Source organism: Protopterus annectens, chromosome 11.part0 (assembly GCF_019279795.1).
Source record: "Protopterus annectens isolate FY-2018-M chromosome 11.part0, PAN1.0, whole genome shotgun sequence".
Taxonomy (NCBI): Eukaryota; Metazoa; Chordata; order Ceratodontiformes; family Protopteridae; genus Protopterus; species Protopterus annectens.
This window is the reverse complement of record NC_056745.1, coordinates 451,809,922-451,832,956: the sequence shown is the minus strand read 5'-3', so window position 1 is coordinate 451,832,956 and position 23,035 is coordinate 451,809,922. Positions and strand designations below refer to the sequence as shown.

At 42.9% G+C, this 23,035-nt stretch overlaps 1 protein-coding gene across 2 annotated transcripts in view; it reads left to right on the top strand.

Moving 5' to 3' along the window:
- The window catches only part of LOC122815449 (zinc finger protein 252-like), a 304,744-nt gene that overhangs the window by 118,409 nt on the left and 163,300 nt on the right, over positions 1 to 23,035 (top strand). The window lies entirely within an intron of this gene.

The window sequence follows — 23,035 nt, the reverse complement described above, 5'->3', positions numbered from 1 at the left end:
CCAACCCGGATACTGTGTACTCTAGTCTCTTATTTCATTTCCAAGAGCTGTCATCTCAACAGACCAAACTGCCTTCCTGCTCTAAAGATCCAAGATGAGTTAACCGTGGTCACACTTGCTCTCAGCAGCTGACTCCAGTCTAACCTGGGTCATTTGGGCTGTGTATAATTTCTGAAACAGACTCTCTACTGTTTTGTTTTTCTCCTTTAAAAACTGTTTCAGAAGGGCACCTGCTAATTTTGAAAAGGTATTGATACTTCTTCCATGCCTCTTCCTATTCCTTCAGCCATCCTTACTGGTTGCTCACACTGCATGCTTTCCTTTAGGTCATCTGATAAGACTGGCTTGCCACCTTTACCTCATTTTGGTATTGTTACTGCTTCTCCTGCAGTTCTATTTTTCCTTTCTGGCTTTCTCCTTCCCAGAAATGTTATTTTGCATTTCTTCATTATCATTAAGCTGCCATGTTTTTAAATCATTCCTCTAGTTTTGCAAAGTATTTTACCCTTTTTACGCTTTGTGGATCTGTACAGAAAAGGAGACTGTTTGGTGTCTGTTTGGTTTTATAGCTAGATGATCCACAGCTACATTAACCTTCCTTCCTTCCTTGTGTTCAAGTAGCACCTGTGTCATGCATCCTTGAAATCCTTTATTGTAGTAGGCTACACTATTCCCTCCTAGTAAGGTGTTCTGTGCCCCTGCCACTATGTCAATGTACAATACCTTTCTCATTCCATTTGTTTGAGGGCAAAAGTAGGAAACATGCCAACCTAGTCATCCCTTTTAACTGTACTTAAATTTTTACCTCCATTCTTACCCTTTTTCACCTGCATCAATCCATCATGAGTGCTTCAGAGGAGACTGTCTCCATCACCCATCATACCTGTCCCTGGTCAGACTGAATTTTGTGTACACTAGTGATGAGTCCTTTTTGTATAGCACTTTCTCAGATCTCAAGAAGTGCCACACAAAATCACTCATCATCAGTAAACGTGTCATGGTTTTATTAATTCTTTGGTGCAGAATATAAAAGTTTAATGCAGTTATTGCTGGATTTTTAAGTGTACCTTTTCTTAGTTATTGTTCCTCTTACCACAACTCATGCAGCTGTTCAGTTTCTCAGTCTTGGTCCGATGAAGCAATCCTTCCAGTGGGGATCTGATTCATAGTCCTTGCTAGGGTCCAGGTGAACTGTGTCTTCTTCTACTTCCTTGTCAGATTCACCTGTAACCCAGTCGTAAAACTGGATCAGGCTTAACTGACAGCTGATTTGATCACAAAGCCATGTCGTTTGCTGTTCTCGAGATTGGTGTCACCTAGAAATGCTGCCATATCTCTCCTCAGAATTCTGATCATGCACCTTTTATTAAGCTAACAAGCCAATATTTATCTGAAATTTTCCAGCCCTCCTTATACAAGGGTGACATGCTTACTATTTCCCAGTCCTTTGGCAGGTAATCCATCTAGTCCTTGTGCTTTATCCTCTCTAAAGGAAGACATTTTCCTTAACACCTCCTCCTCCTTGTATGGCAAGGTGTCTGTTCACTGTCCTCCCAGGTATGCCCTGCTTCTCCTCCTGGCAACGTTCTGCTACCTTTGTTTCATTTGTGAAGACTGAAGCAGAGTATTTCTTTAATCTTTGTACCAGTAATTACAAAGATTGCATGACACCTTGGAAGACTAAAACATGCTTACATTTTCATGTGCTAGCTGGTTATTTTACGAATAGTGCAGTCAGCCATGTCTTGTTGTAACTCAATGGCATCTTTTGCAGCTGCTTCCATATACTTCAGTGTTTAGTGCTTTGTCTAGTTTAAATCTTTCTTTGCTAGGAGTCTTTCAGTATGCAGTCATCACACATGCTAAGCACAAGCATGCCTCTCTGCCTTTAATTGCTGCATCTATTTAGTCTCCAAACTGACGGTCATATGATAGTCTGCTTAGTTCTGCTGTATAGCCAGATTTACTTTCATATATTCTTTGGTTCTTTCTGTGAAATCTGTGCTGTGCAATTACTAGTGGCCTGAGGTCAAAGAAGGTGTATAAAGTGTCTACATTTTGTTTAGATGTTACTCTGCAGCAGCCCATACATTGGGGATAGCCATTATTGTGAGTTTCTGGGTGCATTCATTTTATGAACTTCACAATAAAGCATCACTCTTTCACAATAAGTTAGACAGTGTTCTGTAATAGTAACAGTATGCTCTATGTCATAATGCCAGTTCCATGTTGCACAGGCTTGAAAGCTTGACCACTTCCCAGGCAACCCGGTTCTGATAATCAGAATAAATGAGTAAGACTGGCTTGCCTGTCTTGGGGAGAAGGTTGCAGCAAAGCCTCACTATTGTGTGACACCTTTTGGGGTTTAGTATCAACAGCAGTCTGCTGTAGAACAGAATGCTGGTCCTATGAAGGAGTAACACTATAGCTTCTACCCAGTGCCATGTGTGCAGTGTGGATGCAACTGCAAGGGAAGGGGAGTTAGGAGTATAGAAAAAATAGATGATATCCACTGTGTCCAGCTCTTGCCTCCCTCTCTGAGTGTCCTTGGATGCTAGGAGAAGGGAAGACCAATTAGGCCAATCAGGGAGGGTGGGCCTGATGGTCTTGTGACTGATAGGTACCAAAGATTATGCAGGAAAAACATGCATCACATAGTCAGTACACAGTACCATTTTGTAACTGCATCCTTGCTCCTGCTGTGATATCACTTTTACTTATTAGCTTAGCTTTTTTTTATGGTATTAGGTTCACACTGTATAAATCATTTGATGTTCATCATGTTATACTGCTGCAGTCATTACACTTGGGTTATCCTGCCGTCAGGCGGTTGCCCAGTCGGCCTGAGTTCCAAAGTCTTGGTCCGGCGTCGGTTGCTGTCGCCTCCTCCCTGACATCAGTGCGACAGGGGTATATAAGATGCAGCTGACGCCATTTTCTTCAGTCTTTCTTGCTGCGTGGTGCCTGAAGCAAAAGCAATTCGCAAGTGCCAGTCGGCCGACTCCTGAGATTTTCATTTCCGAATCCAGAACCTAAGTCTTCTACAAAGCCAAGTACCCCGTTGGGGAAACCTTTTCTTGCCTCAGACCGATGTCAGTAAAAGTTAATAACAGTATTTCTTGTGGGAAGCAAATACCTCATAAGGATTTCCATTCTTATTGTATCCCATGCCTAGGCCCAGACCACAACGTCCCTGGTTGTCGGTTTTGTGCTAGGTTTAACAAGCGCACTATTAAACGTCGGTTTGATTTTGCCCGACATTACTTTGGCAGAAAATTTAATTACACGATGCCGTTGGAACTTCCGATGACCGCTATTCATAGAAAGCGCAAAGACAAAGACAGGCATCCGAGGCCCAAAGCTGACAATGAAGCCTCTTTTAGGCCATTCGCTGGTTCTCCGGTTTTCAGCGAGGTGCCTTTGCAGCCCCTGATGACCGCTTCTGCAGAACCACAGGCAGCCACCGATTCCATCGAGATGGCTGGGCCATCGGACTCCCAAGTTTTACAGACTACCGATACCGACCCTGCCGAGGGATCCGGAGTACATGAACCACCCGCTGCTTCAGAAGATGTCTTCAGACCTAGTCAGCTTAGCATTAAACCCTCTTCTAAGTCTAAACCTCCTCTTAAAACAGAGAAATCACAGTCTCCAGGACAGGCCTCCATGCCTAAGAAACAAATGCTCAAAATGGCCGAAGACCTGATGACTTAATCAGGGGGTTCCATTCCCCTCCTTATAAAAGGCCCAGACAGGATGTGGATTATGAATCCTCCGACCAGGTGTCCATTTCCTCAGATTCTTCCTCAGACATAGGTTATTCTTTACCCCCTTATGAGGATTCTGATGCTGAGGAATCCATTCCATCAGCCTCTCCACCAGAGGATTACTCTTTTGGGGAAACTTTACACACCATGAGGGAGCATTTCCATTGGGAAGGCCAGGATTATTCAGAATCCAAGAAAAGGCTTAGAGAATTCCTACTTTTGCCTCAGCACAGACCCCTTGCTATTCCGCCAGTGTTAGATATTGTGGATGATGTGTATACTGAATCCAGCTTAAATCCTGATTCCTTACCTCCAGCTCCAGTTAAACCAGACAGGTATTACAGAGTCCCTGACTCACACAAATTTCTGTATAAAAGCCCAGTGGCAGACCCAGAAACTATTTCTCAGGGACCCAAAGGGGTTAAGGCCTCATCAGCAAATAATCCAGTTCCCTCTGACAGAGACTCCAGAGCATTAGACAGATGGGGAAAGAAAGTATATACATCTGCAACTTTAGCAATGAGAGCTTTAAATTGCCAATTTCACATGTTAAAATATCACCAATTTCTGATGTCTCAGTTGAAACAAAAAATGCTTTCAGATAAAGATCCTCCTAATTTTAAGGAAATGCAGGATTTATTGCATGCTGCTGAACAAGTGGGAAAGCATACTTTGCAATGTGGTTTTGATTCTTTAGAGGCCTCCTGTAGAGCAGCAGTTACAGGCTCTGTCATTAGAAGACATGCATGGTTAAAAGAACATACATTACCAGATCATGTTAAAGGAAAACTACTGGATGCACCTTTGCAGCATGATGTCTTATTTGGAGTTAAGGCAGAAGAGGTACTAAAGAAAATGGAGGATAAAGCAAAATCTATGCAAACAGTGAAGGATTTCTTACAGGTACAGCCTCCTCGATTTAGCAGAAACTGGCCAACAAAGAATTGGTCCTTTCCAGTTACAGACAGACCTCAAAGGGGCAAATACAGACATCCAAGAGGTAGAGGACAGCCACAAGATCCTTACAGGCTTCGACAATGGGGTGCACCAGGCCAGAAAGAAGGGGAAGACTGACAACAACCTTACAAAAAACAGTCCCAATGACTTCCCACTACAGCTGCCAAACATTTCTCTCTTGGCAGCCCCTTTGGGAGGAAAACTGGCTCTTTTCTATCACAATTGGCATATGATCACCAAAGACAAATGGGTTCTCTATATCATTTCACAGGGTTACAGGTTCCACTTTCACACTGCCATGGTTAAAAGAAATGCTAAATCTGCCACAAAATCAATGGGCAGAGGCTCAAAAACAAATTACAGCACTCATGACTATGGGAGCTCTTCAAAAGGTACCTACACAGGAACAAGGACAAGGATTTTATTCAAGACTCTTTCTGGTACCCAGAAAAGACAACGACTGGAGGCCTATTCTGGATCTTTCATCTCTAAACACTTACCTGGATGTTCCGAAATTCAAAATGTTACATTGCAGCAGCTTCTACCCATGCTGGGCAAGCAAGCTTGGCTCGTGACCTTGGACCTCAAGGAGGCATACCTGCATGTCCCTATCAGACAAAACTGCAGAAGATACCTCAGATTCATAGCTGGTCCAATGCATTACCAATTCTCTGCACTGCCCTTTGGCTTATGTACTGTGCCCAGGGTCTTCACAAAGTGCCTGGCACCAGTAATTGCATTTTGCAGACAGAGAGGAATTCAAATTTACCCATACCTGAACGACTGCTTAATTCAAGCAGAGAGCAAGGACATTCTACTAAAGCATCTGGCATTTGTAAAAAAGTTATTAAGTTGCCTGGGGTACACAGTAAATGAAAAGAAATCAAACCTAGTGCCCTCACAAGAGATAATATTCCTGGGTGCCAGCTTGAAGACAAGCAAAGACAATTGTACTAATTCCATATGCTGCCACTGCATGAGGAAACTACAATGGTACCTAAAGAGTGTATGGTCTCAACACACTCAAAGTTTGGAAACAGTTATACAATAATACCTTGCCTTCAGAAGGAGTTCTCAACAAGGACACAGCCTTTACTCAACCCACAGCCAGGCAAACACTGACAACAGATGCATGGATTATCAACCAAAAGATACTAGCTGTACAAAATGCCCTTATAGGTTTCAAGGACCTGCTGCATCCAGGACAACTGCTACTAAAGACAGACAACACCACAGTCATGTACATAAACAACAGGGGGGGCACCCATTCACCCCCTCTGCAGACAAGCAATGACCTTGTGGAACACAGCCATAAGCTATCAAGTTCATCTAAGAAATATCATGGATCCCCATGAATGGGAATTGAATCCACAAATATTCAGAATGATAACACAGAAATGGTGGAGCCCAGACATAGATCTGTTTGCATCCCCAAGGAATTGCCAGCTACAGAAATTCTGCACAAGGAGTTACCATCCACAAGCATGGAAAGTGGATGCCCTCTCATTCAGCTGGAAAAAGCCTATATGTATACCACCACCACTACTTCTTTCTTAAGGTACTCTCATGAAAGCAGGCAAGACAGGAGCAAAAAATTTCCCTTGCACCAGAGACTGCCCTCGCAGTACTGGTACCCAATCTTAAAAAACTTAGCACAAGGTCCACCCTGGATTTTGCCTCAAATACCACATCTACTCTCTCAGCATAACAATCAGATACTCCACAGTCAGCTAAGGACCTTAAACCTCGCTGCATGGAAGATTCCTTAGCTAAGCAAGCAATGCCTCTCTCAAAAGCTGTTATGGATGTCCTGGTGGCCAGAAGGCCTAGTACCAGGAAAGCCTATTCGGATAAATGGAAGAGATTCTGTGCCTGGAACCAGGCTCACCGCCTTGACCCTCTTGTGCCAAACATTCCTCAGATACTACAATATTTGACTAAGATGCTGGGATCCACCAGTTTTCTCATATCCTTTGCTAAAACAATACCTCAGAGGGGCAAAAAGTACAAGACCGCCCCGTAGAGCACCTGCTCCAACCTGGGACCTCAACTTTGTTTTGGAAAAATTAACTTTACCTCCTTTTGAGCCAGCTACAGCACAGAGAATTATATACTCTTTGGAAAACTGCTCTGCTCATGGCACTCACATCAGCATGAAGAGTTTCAGAATTACAGGCACTAATGGCAGTGGAACCTTTCCTCTTTTTCCACCAGGACAGGGTGTCAACCCTACTTTCATGCCTAAGGTGGTTTCAAGTGTGTCCCTAAACCAAACTATTCACTTGCCAACCTTTTATCCAAAACCACAGAATAAAGGGGAAAGACTACTGCATTCATTGGACAATCACAGGCAGTTACACTTCTACTTGGACAAAACCAAAGCTTTCAGAAAATCTGAGCAGCCATTTCAAAACAGACTATTTCCAAATGGATAGGACATTGCATAAGTTTCTGCTACACGCAACATGGAAAACCTGTGCTTACCAGCATTAGATCACACTCCACTAGGGCAGCAGCCACCTCAACGGCCTACCTCAGAGGAGTACCTACCAAGGATATTTTGGAAGCAGCAACATGGAGCTCTGTGCATACCTTAACCAAGCATTACCCATCTGCCTCTATACTCCAAATCCAGAGCTGGCTTTGCCTCTGCAGTGCTGCAGGGCCTTATAGCCACCCCTAATGCAATTTAGAACCAGCCACCCTACCTCCGCTTTGGGATTCTACCCAAGTGTAATGACTGCAGCAGTGTAACACGATGAACATAGTACAGTTTTGTACCTAACATAAATGTAGATGTTCGAGCGTTCACACTGCTGCAGTCCAGGTTACCCTCCCTCCTACCCCACTTTTTTGTTGATACCTACCTAGGTCTTCTACCCTTTACTCCCTATGGGGAGTATTTGCTGGTACCTAAAAGTTATTTGCTTTTCTTATTCATGTTTTACTAGCAATTTGAATTTCCTACCTATTTGGGGGCACCTGACATCTGGGGCAAGAAAAACTGAAGAAAATGGCGTTGGCTGCATCTGTCGCATTGACGTCAGGGAGGAGGTGACAGCAACCGACGCCGGACCAAGACTTTGGAACTCAGGCCGACTGGGGAACCGCCTGATGGCAGGATAACCCAAGTGTAATGACTGCAGCAGTGTGAACACTCGAACATCTACATTTATGGTAGGTACAAAACTGTACTTTCCAGTCATGCCCTCTACCTTCCTGCTCATCTTGTGATGCTGGTTCCTACATAGCCATCGCTGGATGTATCTCCCCCCTTATCACTTGTCACTAAAGTCTGCATCTCTGTGTTCATAGTAGCTTCCTTCCTCTTGCCCTCTCTTCCATGGCTTCATCTCTCTTTTTCTCCATTCATCTTGCTCTGTACCACCTCCCTTGCCTGTATGTTTCTGAGAACAGCTGCCCATGTTTTCTTGCCCTCAGCCTTTCTCCCACTCCTAAATGTTCCCATCACAATCCTGTCTGCATAACTTCTGAGGCATCCTGCTGTCTATTCCCAATGCGCTCTTTCATGATTAACCAGACCACTAACATCCTACCTCCCATATTCTAGCATGAATCTGCCATATTGTCAAACAGACCACACATATTCTGCCATTCCAAAACTGCCTGAGCCAAACAACACCTCCACATTATGAACACCTTACAAATCTTTCCTCTATCTTGTTCAGATTATGCTACTCCTTTTGTGTCAAGCCTGCATGCTGTACTCTTTTCCTTAAGCAGTGTTTAAGCGAAGCATCACTGTGTATTACCTTTGTATACCACAAATGAGTACTTGCAGATCACTTTTGCAAATGCTTACTTGCTCACTTGTATTTAAAGCAGTCTGCTGATATCACTCTCTAAATTTGTATATATTTCTTAATACACTTATTCTACGTAATTGCTACTGCAGCAAAAGCCACATCAGCAACTCCATGCAAACTGCTTGCCATCCAGAATCACACTACACATACCTTTTATTCGTAAAGCAATAATTAGTTTCTTTGTTGTGCAAAATTGCTGATATTTATCTTCATGCTGTAGCAATTATGTAGAATGTTATCACAATTCATGAAGTATGGATTGTTTCTTTGTAAAAGCAATGCCCTTGTTGTCTTATAGATTCATAGGTAGGTACTAGGCTATTGGCCTTAGGGCCTATATAAGCCTAGCCAAAAAGGTACTCTGGCTTTCGCCACCCAAGACAGTTATTTTCCTGTGCCCCTGTTGAGCAGAGCCACAGAAGTGAACCCTGGGGTGAATTTCCTATCTCCCATCCAATCATCAAGATTTTTCTTAGAGTGCTAATGAGGAACTTTGTTTGATATAGATAGGTAGTTTGTCCAGAGTATGGGAAGTCTCTGGGACAGGAATCTATCCCTCCAGCATGTTCTGTTTAATTGTGGTGACAGGGTTTGGGTCCCTAGAGTGTGTAGCTCGGAGGGATTGGGATTTCTTTAAGTGGAGCATGTCCAACAGCTCTGGGTTTGACATAGCTTTGTAATTTAGGTAGAAATCACCTCTGAATAGGCGTTATGCGAGAGAGTAAAGCTGGAGTTTTTTTGAGACGGTCTGCATAGGTCATCATTTTGAGGCCGGTAATCCTCTTTGTGAGGTATTTCTGCGGCCTTTCCAGTTGTTGTAAATGTCTTGTGTGGTATATACCAAAAGGGGCGCTGTATTCTATAATGGGTCTAATGAGTGACGAGTAGAGGGGAACAATGACCTCTTTTTTTCATGGATGAGAAACCTTTTGTGATGAGGTGTTAAAATTCTTATGATTAAACATTGTATAGTAAAACAATAAATAGTGTGTGTTAAGAAAACACTCATGCAAAATTGTAAATTAGCACAGCAAACAAATAAGGTGGTAAAAATCTTAAAATTTAAAATTCTATAGTCAAGGTGAATAGTCATGCTAGGATATACCCTCATAAAAAACTGGTATTCAAAGGATCTACTGAAGGAGGACTTTGTCCAACATACATGAATAAAGAAATACAGATGATTCCAAAGACCCAGGGTAAGATATGCAAATGAAGTTCTGCCAAAGCTCATGCACCTGAACTTAAGAACGTCTAATAGCCTCACAACTGATGCCCTGAGCTGCCTAGTGGGAATACAAAGCTTCTGCAGTTCTTTCAGATGAACAGAACTTAGATTATGTAGGCATGTAAGGTGTATATTAGAATAGTAAATACAAATCTACCCACAGCTGGCAGCCAGCACATATTGCAACCAAAAGTGCAATGTGACATTTTAGCAGTGCCATTTAGGAGCCCGGCTGTATAGTTCTGCACCTGCTACAAATGAGCTACATAACCTTTCAAAAGCCCAAGGTAGAAAACATTTTGCAGTGGTCAAGACAGGGCAAGACCCAGGCATTAATTAACATCCCAGGGTCTCGTGATGGAACATAGCAACTGATTCTGCACAATAAGATGTCATAATGATGGCCAAACACCTGTTCTTTCAATAGCAGCCTATCGTCAAGTACACTGCCATACGTGAGAGACAAATTCCAGCTGATTCCCAGCATAAGTACCATACGTGAGAGACAAATTCCAGCTGATTCCCAGCATAAGTACCATACGTGAGAGACAAATTCCAGCTGATTCCCAGCATAAGTACCATACATGAGAGACAAATTCCAGCTGATTCCCAGCATAAGTACCATATGTGAGAGACAAATTCCAGCTGATTCCCAGCATAACTAATCAGGGGAGAGAGCATTGGAGTAGGTTCATAAGTTCATAGGTTATCAATAGGCTGTTGATCATTTGTATTCTGTCTACAACAAATTCCAGTACTTACTCTTTCCATGAGGAATGGAGTGGCCAGTCCTGGGTTACAGTTACAGTTACCACTCCACTCATGTAGGTTTGTTTTAACATGGTTATGGAGCTATTTTCACTAATATAAAAGGAAAGTCTATTCCTGTGGAGATAAGATGAAGTCTTTGAGAGTGGTATCTATCATGCCAGCATTTTTTTTGTGCTACACTGGAGGTTTAGCTCTTTTAAGTCGGTGTTTATAGTGTTACATGTTTTGTGAAAACCTGTAACACCAGTTAGTGCAGGGGTTTAAACCTGTGAGCTGTAGTTCCTGTTATACAGGGTTTGAGCCCCACAGCCTTCATTTGCCTATTATGTGAAACTGAGCATGTCAGTTAGCCAGACAGTACTTGGGGGTAACTGTGGAGTTTAGGCTAGGCTTCTTAATGGTCCCTGAGACTGCAAACCTAGTAACTACCTATGAACCTATGATTGTTTAGGAGGTCACATAGGGCTGGGTTATTTGAGAACTTTTAGGAAAGACAGAGGGTGTATGAGACAGATAAGAAATATAACATTCTAAAGAGATCTGTGTAAATCACAGAGATCATGCTGTCAATTGTTTAGGTGAGGAAGCACTGGAGTTTTCACATTGGAGCTTGTGTTTGGACAGATGTATGCCAAAGGGAGCATTGTATTCTACTATGGGCCTATTAAGAGAGGGTTAGAGAAGAATAATAACTTCATTGGACCTAGAGGATATACCTTTAAAGATCAACTGGGCTAGGTAGAAGACTTTTCTAATAGCTGATGCAATATAGTAGTCAAAGAAGACTTCATTATCTACTAAAGTGTCCAGGTCTTTAATGACTGCGTCAATGTTGAGGAAGGTCTCATTTATATGGTATGAATGTAGGTACTAGTGTTTCCTAGAGGACTTAATGCTACACTTTTTTGCAATTAGGTTGTGGTCCTGGCACCATAAGTTTGTTTGTATGTGTTAGATCATCTTGGAGAATCTGAGAATCCTCTGGAGAGTTAATAATCATCTGCAACTTTTTTAGTCACCGACTCTTAACATTGGCTTTAAACTCAGAGAAAAAAACACCATATAGAATCAGGCCTTGCACCAGTCCTTAGGGGACTCCACTGGTATGAGACTTTTAACAGGACAGCATGCCTCTAGTCCTGATTGATTGGATGCTGTCACTGGATGTGTTCATTATCCCCTGAGTTACATATGCATTTATATTTCATTTATTAGTTTATCAGTGATGACAGAATGAGGAAGGGTATCAAAGGTCAGGTCAAAATAAGTGATAACTACCAATTTGCATCTGTCCAATGCCTCAGTGACTTTTTCAAAGAATAATGCTACATTTTGAAAGTAGTATCTTCTGTTTGCAAACCCAGATTTGTTTGGGTCCAGGGATTGCAATCCACCAATATCTTGTATTTATGGGTTCCATGATGACACTCTCCATAAGTTCACAAATAAGACTGATAAGGACAATTGGTGTGTAAGATCAGTGGCAGGCCCACCTTAGTGGGGGGGGGGGGTGACCATAGCTGTTCTCCTCACATGTGGTATGAAGCCATTTTCAAGGGTGATGATGAACAGATTTAGTAGAGACTTGGTGACACTGTGCTTCATACTGACAAGACAACAGACACAGAAATAGTGTTCTTGACTTTGGACAGTGCCTTTAGGACCTGATCTGAGGTGACCGGTGTGGTGAGTGCAGACACAGTGGCATGTGGGGGGAAAGTTTTGGGCAGGAGAGAACAGAGGCTTAATATTTGAGCTAAGTTTATCTGCTAGTATGTTTGCTGTGTCTGCATGGGCTGAGTAGATATTATTATTATTACTACTACTGGTGTAGTGTTGAGTATTGTTCCTAAGGTTTTTAATACAGTTGAAAAATGTCTTTATAGTTGCCCTTTACAGAGGTTGCAGTTTTCATTTCATATTTATCCTTGGAGGATTTTATTTTGTGCTTAGCTTCTTTGTTTAGCCAAATTCACATCTGGAATGTGAGTTCTTTAGTTAATTTCTCAGGGCAAGGTTTGTTTCCTTTTACTGTATAGTATGTCTAAGCAGGATTCCACCAATCGGGGTCTGTTCTTAAACATAGTATTTTATTTGTGTCAGACTGTGACTGATGTCTCGATGCATATATTAAGGTGTGAGAATAGTAACTATCTAAAATGGAATGTCACCATTGGGTCCACAAGGAGAGGTGGCTCTTAAATTACATCATGCCATCAGCTAGCTGTAGTGGAGATACCACTGAAAAATCTCAAAAGATGATAGGGTTTGTGGAGAAGCTGGATTTGGCTGTCATTATAAGTACTGAATGGTGGTCTGATCTGGCCATTAAGGGGGTAACTATGGGTGTAGAGCAAAGTGGAGCTATAGTTGTATGAACCAGAGCCAGTATTTATGTGCCTAGAGTAGGGGAGTGCACTATCTGATGTAGAGAGTTTGCATTTATGATGATAATAGTGACATGCACTGACATTAGTTTGGTGTTCACCGAGTTGAGGTTTATGCATTTATGAAAGCCTGTCAAGGACTAAACCAAAGCAGTCTTCTAAGGCTGAAAATTCTCACACACTTTCAGGATAGAAGACAAGGAAAAGTTGAACATTACCAATATATATGACAGATGTTAAATATCCTTCCCATTAATGGCCTCCCTTAGTAGCAACATGTACAAACAGTAACGGAGGAGCCAGAATTGAGCCCATAGGGTACAAAGCAGTCCAGTGCGTAAGAGTCTGTAGAATTTAAACCAGACACTGTATGCTGAGTATGCACCAAGGGGTCCTCAATCCAGACCACTCAAGGACTATGCTAGATATTCTACAGAGTACTTTCAGATTCTTGATAAGTATTCCATGATTCACAGTGCCAGAATCTGTCAAGAGGTCAAGTAGTTCTAGTATTGAATGTTCCCTTCAATCAGGATGTCCTTAAACATTCTAATAAGGTTTACTTCAGAAATGCATCTGTATCTAAAGCCACACTGGCAAGGATCTAACAAGCTGTGGTAGCAGTGTGAATACAGCTACACATTGACAACCTTCTCACTTACATTTCCAATAAAAGGAAGGTTTGAGACGTGTTGCTAACCTCATATGACCAGGATCCAAGGCACAGCTAATCAAATGCATAACTGAAAGAACATCCACAAGTTTGTCATAATCAGTAATCAAATTGTGTTCAGCTCATGTCCAAATCACCTTCCTCTGACAACCAGTCATGGTCAGTGAGTGAGTGAGTTCTAGGGAAATGACTGCTTTATCTTAGAATCTTGTTAAAAAAATGTGGCTTCCTTACAATTCTCAGGGTCACCTCAATGAATGCAACTAACTAATTAGATGTTGCAGAGGTCTGTTTAAGTACATTGGTGGCCTTTTGAGAGATCTATACCTGATATGAGTCATAATGGTCACCCAGAACAAGTCTTTCCTGAAGGCACCAGCTACACTGGTGAAGACTGATAAAGCCCTATCTATGGCCAAAATTATCTGAGTTCAGTTAGCAGACAAGGCTTTTGTTGGTGTTAGAAGATAGGTGTGCCTTTCATTAGAGGAGTATGGACTAGGGCCATCCATTGCCGCAGTCCTTCAGAGAAAGGATGGCACTGCAAGGGATGGCCCAGAAGTGGGAATTTGTCCACAAAGCCACTTTGATGATTGCTGTTATTGCTGTTGCACTGTGGCATCATTAACATTGATGAGAGAGTTGTGGTTTGGTCAGTGATCTTCATCAGTTGTCCCTTCAGTCCAGTTAGAACAGAAGTTAGGGCTTCTCTAATATGCCATCATTACCAGGATGCTGACAAGAGCTCAAACAGCCTTCATGGTTGCCTGTGTGATGGCCCCATTGGATAGCTGTTAACTCTGTACTTGGATACTTAGTTGATGGGAATTAGAGACATGCGTTTGATTGGGAAGGCATGATGGTCAGCAAGCATGAGGTGAAAAAGAAAAAAGCTGCCCTCATGAAGGAGTGCCTGACCCCATCTAAATTCCACGCTCTCAGATATTCTGCACATATTGACGACATTTCACAGACACTATGGGTTCATGTTAGACCTCATCCCTAAAGTATATGCTTACTGGGGTGGCTAAATCAAAAATACCAGTAGTGACATGTTTTTATTGACACCAGTACATCTTGGGCATAGCATTTAAAAAATTTAGCCCTAGAATCCCTAGATTGGATCAGATCAATTCCAAATGACTAAGGAAGCTAGAGCCTGAAGTGGTCAGATGAACAGATAGGTACCATTACCATATCTCTGTTTTTTAAACAGTGCTGCAAGATTAAGTCCAAATAATGTCTACAACTAGTGGTTGTGGTAGAAACTACCTGAATGAAACCAAAGCTGTCCATTAAACTAGTAGTTCCATAGTATTTTCAGGAAGTAAAGTTCCCCAGAACTAGATTGATGAGGAGGTCTGCAAAATCTTGCAGAAATACTTAAAGGTAGCCTGGTGGATGGTGTACCAGGAGGTATCTGAAGTTCAGTCCTGCTGGTAGAACGTATTCAAAGGAGTTAGATCCTCCAGTCTCACCCTGTTTCAACTAAAAACCTAGTGAATAACAGACAGACACTCTCTCAACAAGATTGTCCCTCAGCACTCATTAAACCATGCATCCATAGTGAATGTCTAGTAAGTCATAAGAAGCAAAGTGGGTGTAACACCTGGATTATTCATAAACAATGCTGTGTTGCATAACACATCCCTTTGCTAAGTCTTGGGGGCACATATCTTGGCTCATGGGTCTATATCAGAACATCGAAGTTTTAAAACTTCAAATGTTCTAATATCGACCCGTTTTAGTCGAACGCTAAAAATAGCAAAGCTGCAGAACACCGAATTCTTTCCTAGGGAAAGAATTTGGTTGGCCTGTTTTGTGGTGTCGCTATTTTCAGTGCTGTGGTGGAGATTTACAGGTCAGGTTCAGGTAAGTGTGCGATTGTGTGGTTGTTAGGATTAGTGCACGGGTTAGGTGAGTTAGGGTTAGGGTGCGGGTTAGATGAATTAGGTTTAGGGGCGGGTTAAGTGAGTTAGGGTTAGGGCGTGGGTTAGGTGAGTGTGCGATAGTGACGGACCTTAGGGTTAGGGTTTGGGTTAAGGTAAGTGGATAGATAGTATGTATGTATAGTTTAGTGTAGGGTTAGTTGTAGGATTATAAGTGTATGTGTGTGTATTGATGTTTTTTAGGTGTGCTTGTGTTGTGTGTATGTGTATGTGTTTCGGAATAGCAAATTTTTTCCCCAAGGAAAATATTTGCTGTTCTGAATGTTCGATATTATGTGGTTTAGATATTTTAGGTTCGATGAAATAGCGTTCGCTATTTTCATCTTTCAGTAACGTGATGTAAATGCTTGGCTCACTGGTCAGAGGTGATAATCCAATACTTGAGATATTGACATGAGATGTTAAGGGAATGTTTTTTGTCATGCAGAATGTTGTGCAGGGTCACTATATATTAAGTTGTTTTGACTTAGAATTACACTGCATATGTTACTTTGTACATAATTAGTAAAATAATGTTTATTGCAGAATAATTAACCTTCAAGTAAAAGCAGTGAGTTATGCAAAATATTTATTAAAGGATCATTAAACAGCATCTTGTGGGAAAATCACTTTGCATTTGTGTAAAATGCTTAGATAAGTCAAGTATAACATATTCTTTATTGCTTTGAAGTAAATTGTATGCACCAGTAAATAGCTTCTTCTTACAGGCAAAATCACTCTATATTGTTTACATAAATTGTTTGTATTTAAATTTTTTTTGCATATACTCAGTGATTCGTGTATTGAAAAGAATCATTTGTGTTGCCAGCATTTAAACGTTTCTATGCCCACAATTACACAGCATAAATTGTTCATTGACATACTCACTAAATAGCTTTTTGTTATCAAAAAGGTAACTTTTATTGGCCTTAATTCTGCTATCACTACTCATGCAACCATCCTTCTAGGGCTAGATTCAAGAAGCCTGACATAGAGAGAAATTGTGGTAGAGGTCACCACTGTTGCTACATTGAATTGTGTAACCCATCCAGATCCTTGGGATGATGTAATCCCAGAGGAAGGGGTTCACCCAATTCAGTACCCCACAATGGTGAGGTATTGAACTGAAAGGAGTCTTGATCTTCCCAGAGGACTTGGCAGGGCCCCTGAGTCCTGTCAAAGTTCTTGGACACAGTATCTCTGTGTGTTCATCCAGGTATCACAGGTAGGGAGCCTACCTTAAATACCAGGACTAACATACAGGTGGAACTGCATAGCCATGAGGCCATTCTAGTGTAACAGCTCCATATTTAAGACAGAGTCTTGAGTACAGGTTTAACGGACATCATGGTCACCAGGTGTACATTCACCCTGTCCAAGAATAGGGACTCTGTCAATAGCAAACTGAATTTAAATCTGTTTTTACGAATACATCAATGAAGACCATACCCACAGGAGGTTGGAAGAATGTCTCACACCACACACAACCATGTGTTCTCACAGACCCAGGCTCACCTCCCCTGACTCGCAACACCTGCAGTCCAGCTCCTCCTGTATATGGACCTAGATTGTGCAAATCACCTGGTTTCCCAGCAAATACTGCCAGCATTACCATGTTCCAGATATAGGTGGAGCCGATGTTTCACTGAAACATCCAGTTGACTTTAATAGTATTCACCATTTAGTGAGTTTTGTAGATTAGCAAAGTTCGCCAGTGTATTTGACGACTTAAATCAGCGTAGCCTGCCCGATTCCTGTTTTGTAATTGGGTGTAAGCTAATGCAGTCCTCATTAGTTTATGTTGAACGGTGACTGTTAGAAACTTGGCTTCTCAAATCAGGTATGGAGTAACTGCTCAGTGTAGCATATTACTGGATCCCCAGAGTGTTTTGGAACGTAGCACCTAGAGTTATGACAGCATAAACTTTCTGTGCCATTTTTTTTCTCACAGATTTGGCTTTTGCTAGCCCTAAAATTATTTGTGCTACATAATTTCCACTTGTGACCATACCTTTACTTCCTGTAATATATAATAAATAATATCAAGAGTTAAAACATGATTTAAAAGATCTGTTTACTTCTAGTTTTTATATTATAGTGCCATGGCTGTGAGAGTTTACACATACTCAGCAGTTGTAGATATAAAGCTTTAAGGAGCTGTTAACTATTCAGATAATAGTCTTGTTACAAACCTCCTTCCTGAATGATATTTGTTTTCATTACTGCATGCTGTTTAATATCCTGTGATGTCCTACTGTTTTCATGTTGCAGTATTCCAAACCCTTGGTTTATCCTCTGCTAGCTACCGGAATGTTCCAGCCAGTATACAAAAGCTTCTAGTCACTTCTAGGTACGTCGGGAAGTCTGACATTGGCTGAGGGAGTGTGGGCCATAAAAGTGACATCTGCACATACCTTTCCTCTGAACTTCTCTGCTGCCAGTCACACATCAGTTCTTGCTGTCCCTACCATTGGATCTTCGAATTAAAAGATAAGTACCCCTTTGGGGACATTTTTTTCTGTTTCTCCTGAGTCACTGCATGCCTGTTGAGGTTCATGTCATCTAGGAAAGGAAAGTGCAGGTGCGGATGTCCGATCCCCCATAAGGATGTCCAGGAGCTCTGTCTTTTCTGCTTAGGGCCTACACATGACCATCAAACTTGTGTGATCTGTCAGGCCTTTGTACCTAAGACACTCTGCAGTCATCTGCATACTTTTAATATTTACCAGAAAACCAGCATCTTAAATGCTTGATGCTAGGCTAGCAATGGAGGGGTTGTCCAGTCAGACCATAGAGCCACCTGAGAAAAAGGCTAAAGTTTCCAGTCCTGAACCTGCTGCTGCACCTCCTCCACCTGACGTCCCTCCTGTGGCTGACATTTACCTGGAGGAATCTGCTGAAATAGGTATATCGGGTACTGTTCAGGAGGTCATAAAACCTAGGTTGGAAAGTATATCCGTAGAAGTCTTGCAGACATCGGGCAATGACAATGAGGGGGAACGTATGCTCATTGCAGCCATCCAGACAGGCTCTTCCACTGCTTCCGAGCAAACAGAATCTAGGCCCGCCTTAGCCCCTACACCCTCTAGACCTTCCCTGAAAAAGAAGTAAAAGACTAAACATGCTTCCCTCCTGCAGGAAGCCAACCAGACTGGCAGGCCTTTTCCCAGAGCCTATTTAATGCTTTTATGGCCCGAAGGCCTGCTGTGCCTGCTTCTTCATAGGCACCCCCACCTCTCCTTAGTCCCAGGCCTCAGGTTGATGGCACTCCAACCTGAAGCTGAGGATTCCTCAGACTTCTCTTCAGAGGATTCTCTTTCCTATGTGTCCCAGATGCCCTCCCCTCTTGAGTGTGCTTCCCAGAGGAGGACCCTGCTGAGACAGACTCCCCAGGACAGGACCTCACCTTTGGTGAGACCATCTCAAAAATGAGAGAATATTTTAAGTGGGAAATGTCAGAGGTCCGAAAAAGATACAACGAGCTTTTGCAGATGGACACTCCTGCTTCTTCTGCTATTCCTCCAGTTTCACCACCCTTCTTGGATGCTTTCAATGTAGCCTCTATGAATTCAGATTCCCATCCTCCTGAACCTTGAAGGCCTGATAGATTCTATAAAGACGTTGAAGGGGCTAAATTCTGGATTGAGTGCCCTGCTGCAGACCGTGGCACTGTGTCGATCTCTGCAGATAAGCCATCCAGACTGCTTTGCTCCACCTCTGTCCTTCCCACAGACAAGGACAGTAAGACAATGGAGTGCAGTGGCAAAAACATTTACACTTCTGCTACCTTATCCTTTAGGGCAGTGAATTACCAGACACATTTGTCTAAGTATGCCCTGGCTCTTTTGGCTCCGGTCACTAAGCTTTTGGCAACCTTCCCTGACTGACCTGCCAAGGTTCAAATATCTAGCCTCATCTCATTGTCTTCTCAAGTCACAAGACATTCAATTAGATGCAGCTATTGTGCTGCAGAAGCCTCTGCCAGATCTTCAGCCTCTGCCTTAGTCCTTAGAACATAGTCATGGTTAAGACTACAGCCCTTACCTGATGATATTAGGGCCAAACTCCTGGATGCTCCCCTGGATAACTCTGTCCTTTTTGGGGGCTAAAGTGGCTGAGCTATTCAAGACCCTTCAACAAAAAGGGAAGGAACTCCAAGACCTCAAACACTTGTTTGTCTCCCCTATCCCCGAATGTCATAGGAACTACCCTCACCAAAACCCAGTTCATTAGAAAACACTCTGCTCCAACCCCCCATTCTAAGTGCAGAAAGAGCACCAAGAAGCAGCAGACCCCTTCCAACACTGCTCAGACTCCTGCCCAGAAACTTCAGTTTCAAGACAAGGCAGGCAGTCTGTGACTACCTGCCTTTGCTGTCCACACCCACAACTCCATTCCCCTCTCTCTAAGGTCTCTCACTGTCTTCCAGTTTGGCGTAGCATTGCCTCAGACAAGTGGATCTTGTCCCTTATAGAAAAGGGTTATTTCATGACCTGGATCATCTCTCCTTCATGGAGAGGCATCCCACAGTCACTCAAAGAACAGTTGCCCCTGTTTTCAGCCAGTCATAGACACCCTCCTTTCTCAAGGAACCATACAACCCATTCCCCTGGCAGAACAGGAAAAGGGCTTTTACTCCAGTCTCTTCCTAGTACCAAAAAGAATGGGCCATGGAGACCTATCCTTTTTCTCTCCCACCTCAACCTTTTCTTACAAGTACCCACCTTCCGTATGCTTACTCTACAGGCCCTATTTCCCCTTGGTAATGCCTCAGGGATTTCTAGCCACTTTGGACATAAAGGATGCCTACCTACACATCCTGATAAGGCCAAACTACAGGAAATCCTTAACGTTTTTCTGTGGGTTCCTCACATTTTCAGTTCTGTGCCTTAACCTTTGAACTATCTACAGCTCCAAGGGTATTCACCAAGTGTCTGGCACCAGTCATTGCTTATTGCAGGGATTAAGAGATTCAAATATTTCCATACCTGGATGACGTGCTTTTACAGGCAGAATGTTCCAGATCCCTACACTACTAACAACACAAAGTTATCTCAGTCCTGCAAACACTGGGATTTAACATCAGTTACCTCAAGTCCAACCTAAATCCTTCCCAGGACAAAGTTTTCCTGGGGTGCAGAATAAGGACAGATGTCATGTGAGCATTCCTTCCACCCCAAAAGGTGGAAAACCTAAAGCAGATCCTGTTCTCTGTCCTCCACGCCACTACTATGACAGCCAGACAATATCTCAGATTACTAAGTCATATGGCTTTCCACTATCCTAATGCTGCCATTGTCAAGACTCAAAATGAGAAAATTCCAGTGGTACCTGAGGTCAACATGGACCCAACATTCACACCTGTAGGACTTCAGCATTCCTTTCCTTCCCTACCTGAGGAAGGATATCCTCTGATGGTTGGAGCAAATCACACTCAACCCAGGAATCCCCGTACAACCCCTTCCTCCAGTTCAGAAGCTTCACATAGATGCCTCAGATCTGGGCTGGGGAGCAGCTTTAATAGTCAGATACCTTCAGGCGGGAGCACATCAAGATCAGTGAAATGAGAGCAATCTTATTTGCCTTGAGATCTTTTCTACATATTCTAAAACAAGGACCCCTGAAATTGTTCACAGACAGCACTACAGTTCTATGGTATGTGAACAAACAGGGGGAACAAAATCCTACTTGGTAAGTAGACTTGCACTCCAAGCTTGGGGACTACAGCCCAACAGGGAGTCTCCCTGCAGGTAGTTTGTATCCCTTCAGCACAGAATACTCAGGCAGACACTCTGAGCAGGTCCATGTCACAATCCCATGAGTGGATGCTTTAAGGGATGTGTTCCTGAACACTGTCCACAAGTGAGGTACACCATAAATAGATCTGTTTGCCTCCTCTCTGAACAGACAACTGCCACTGTTTTGCATGAGGCTACCCAGTCCCCTAGTGAGGGCAAAGGACATCTTTTCACTCTCTTGGAGGGGGATGTTTCCCACTCCTTCAAAAAGTCCTACTGAAACATCCAGTGGGACAAACTGAAAATCTTGTTGGTGACTCCCTTTTGTCCAAGACAGCACTGGTTTCCCCTCCTTCTGCATTTAGCCAGGGGTAGTCATCACAATTTACCTCACAGAGTAGACCTTCTCACACAGGACAAGGGATCCCTAATCCCTCCCCACCTGGAATCTCTGAACCTAACTCTGTGGGTGATAAAATCTTGATCCCTTGCAGACACCTTTACATTGAGGATGTGCTAACAGTCCCACAGAAGGCCAGGAAACCTAATACTAGGATATCTTATTTGTTTAAATGGAAAAGATTATCCATGTGGTGTCTACAAAGACCGGTGGACCTACTGCAAGGTAAGGTCCCCTTAGTGCTGTCCCATCTGTGTGCACTCTTGCAAGCAGGGCTGGCATATTCCTCTGTTATGGCCCACCTTGTGCTATTTCAGCTTGTCTGCCTCTTGACCCTCCTCTTGCATCTCATCTTCCTGCAAAGTTTCTCCTCAAGGGAGTACTGCATCTCAGGCCCTCCAGAAGGTCAGTTCCACCTCCTTGGGACCTGGATTACATTTTAGAGAAGCTCAAGGTTGCTCCCTTTGAACCAGCATCCAAAGGATCCCTGAAACATTGTACTTGGAAGACTGTACTCCTGGTGGTCCTGACATCAGCCAGAAGAGTGTCAGCACTCTAGGCCCTCATGGCAACTTCTCCTTTTCTCCTCTTCCACAAGGACAGAGTGGCCCTGAGGACCAATCCCTCCTTCATGCCCAAGGTGGTCAATGAGCTGTCCTTAAATCAAGGTATTCACCTGCCCACCTTTTACTCACATCCCCAGAATGACAGTAAGAGAGTCTTGCATTCCCTTGATGTTAACAGACAGCTTAGACTTTACTTTGACAAGGCCAAGGCCATTAGGAAATCAGAGCAATTATGTGTCTCTTTTCACCCCAGGGCTCTGGAAAAAGAGTGATAAAACTGACAGTTTCTGCCTGGATTTCCAGGGCGATATCCTTTTGCTACACCTACCATGGAAAACATCTAAATTCAAAAATTAAGGCACACTCCATTAGAGCCATGGCTTCATCTGGAGCCTTCTTTAAATGACTTTATACTGCTTCCATTCTAGAGGCAGCTACATGGACATCTCTCCATACCTTCACCAAGCACTACAGACTGGATCATATCACCAGATCTAGAGTGGGATTTGCTAGAGCAACCCTACATGGTTTTATGGAAAATGGTTCCATGCTATCCCCCGTCTTCTTCCCTTTGAGCTTTGGCATTCACCCAAGGGTTTGTAATACTGCAGCATGAGAATAAAAGGACATAGAATAGTTGTGTAAAATCTTACCATAACCATAGATGTCCTTCTCTTCCATGTTTCAGTATTCGTTCCATCCCTACTACCCCCCTTTTCAGTCACTCCCCTTTTCAATTAAAACTATCCCTTCTTGGATGACACAGGACTTATGCTGCTATCCTGGGACTGGT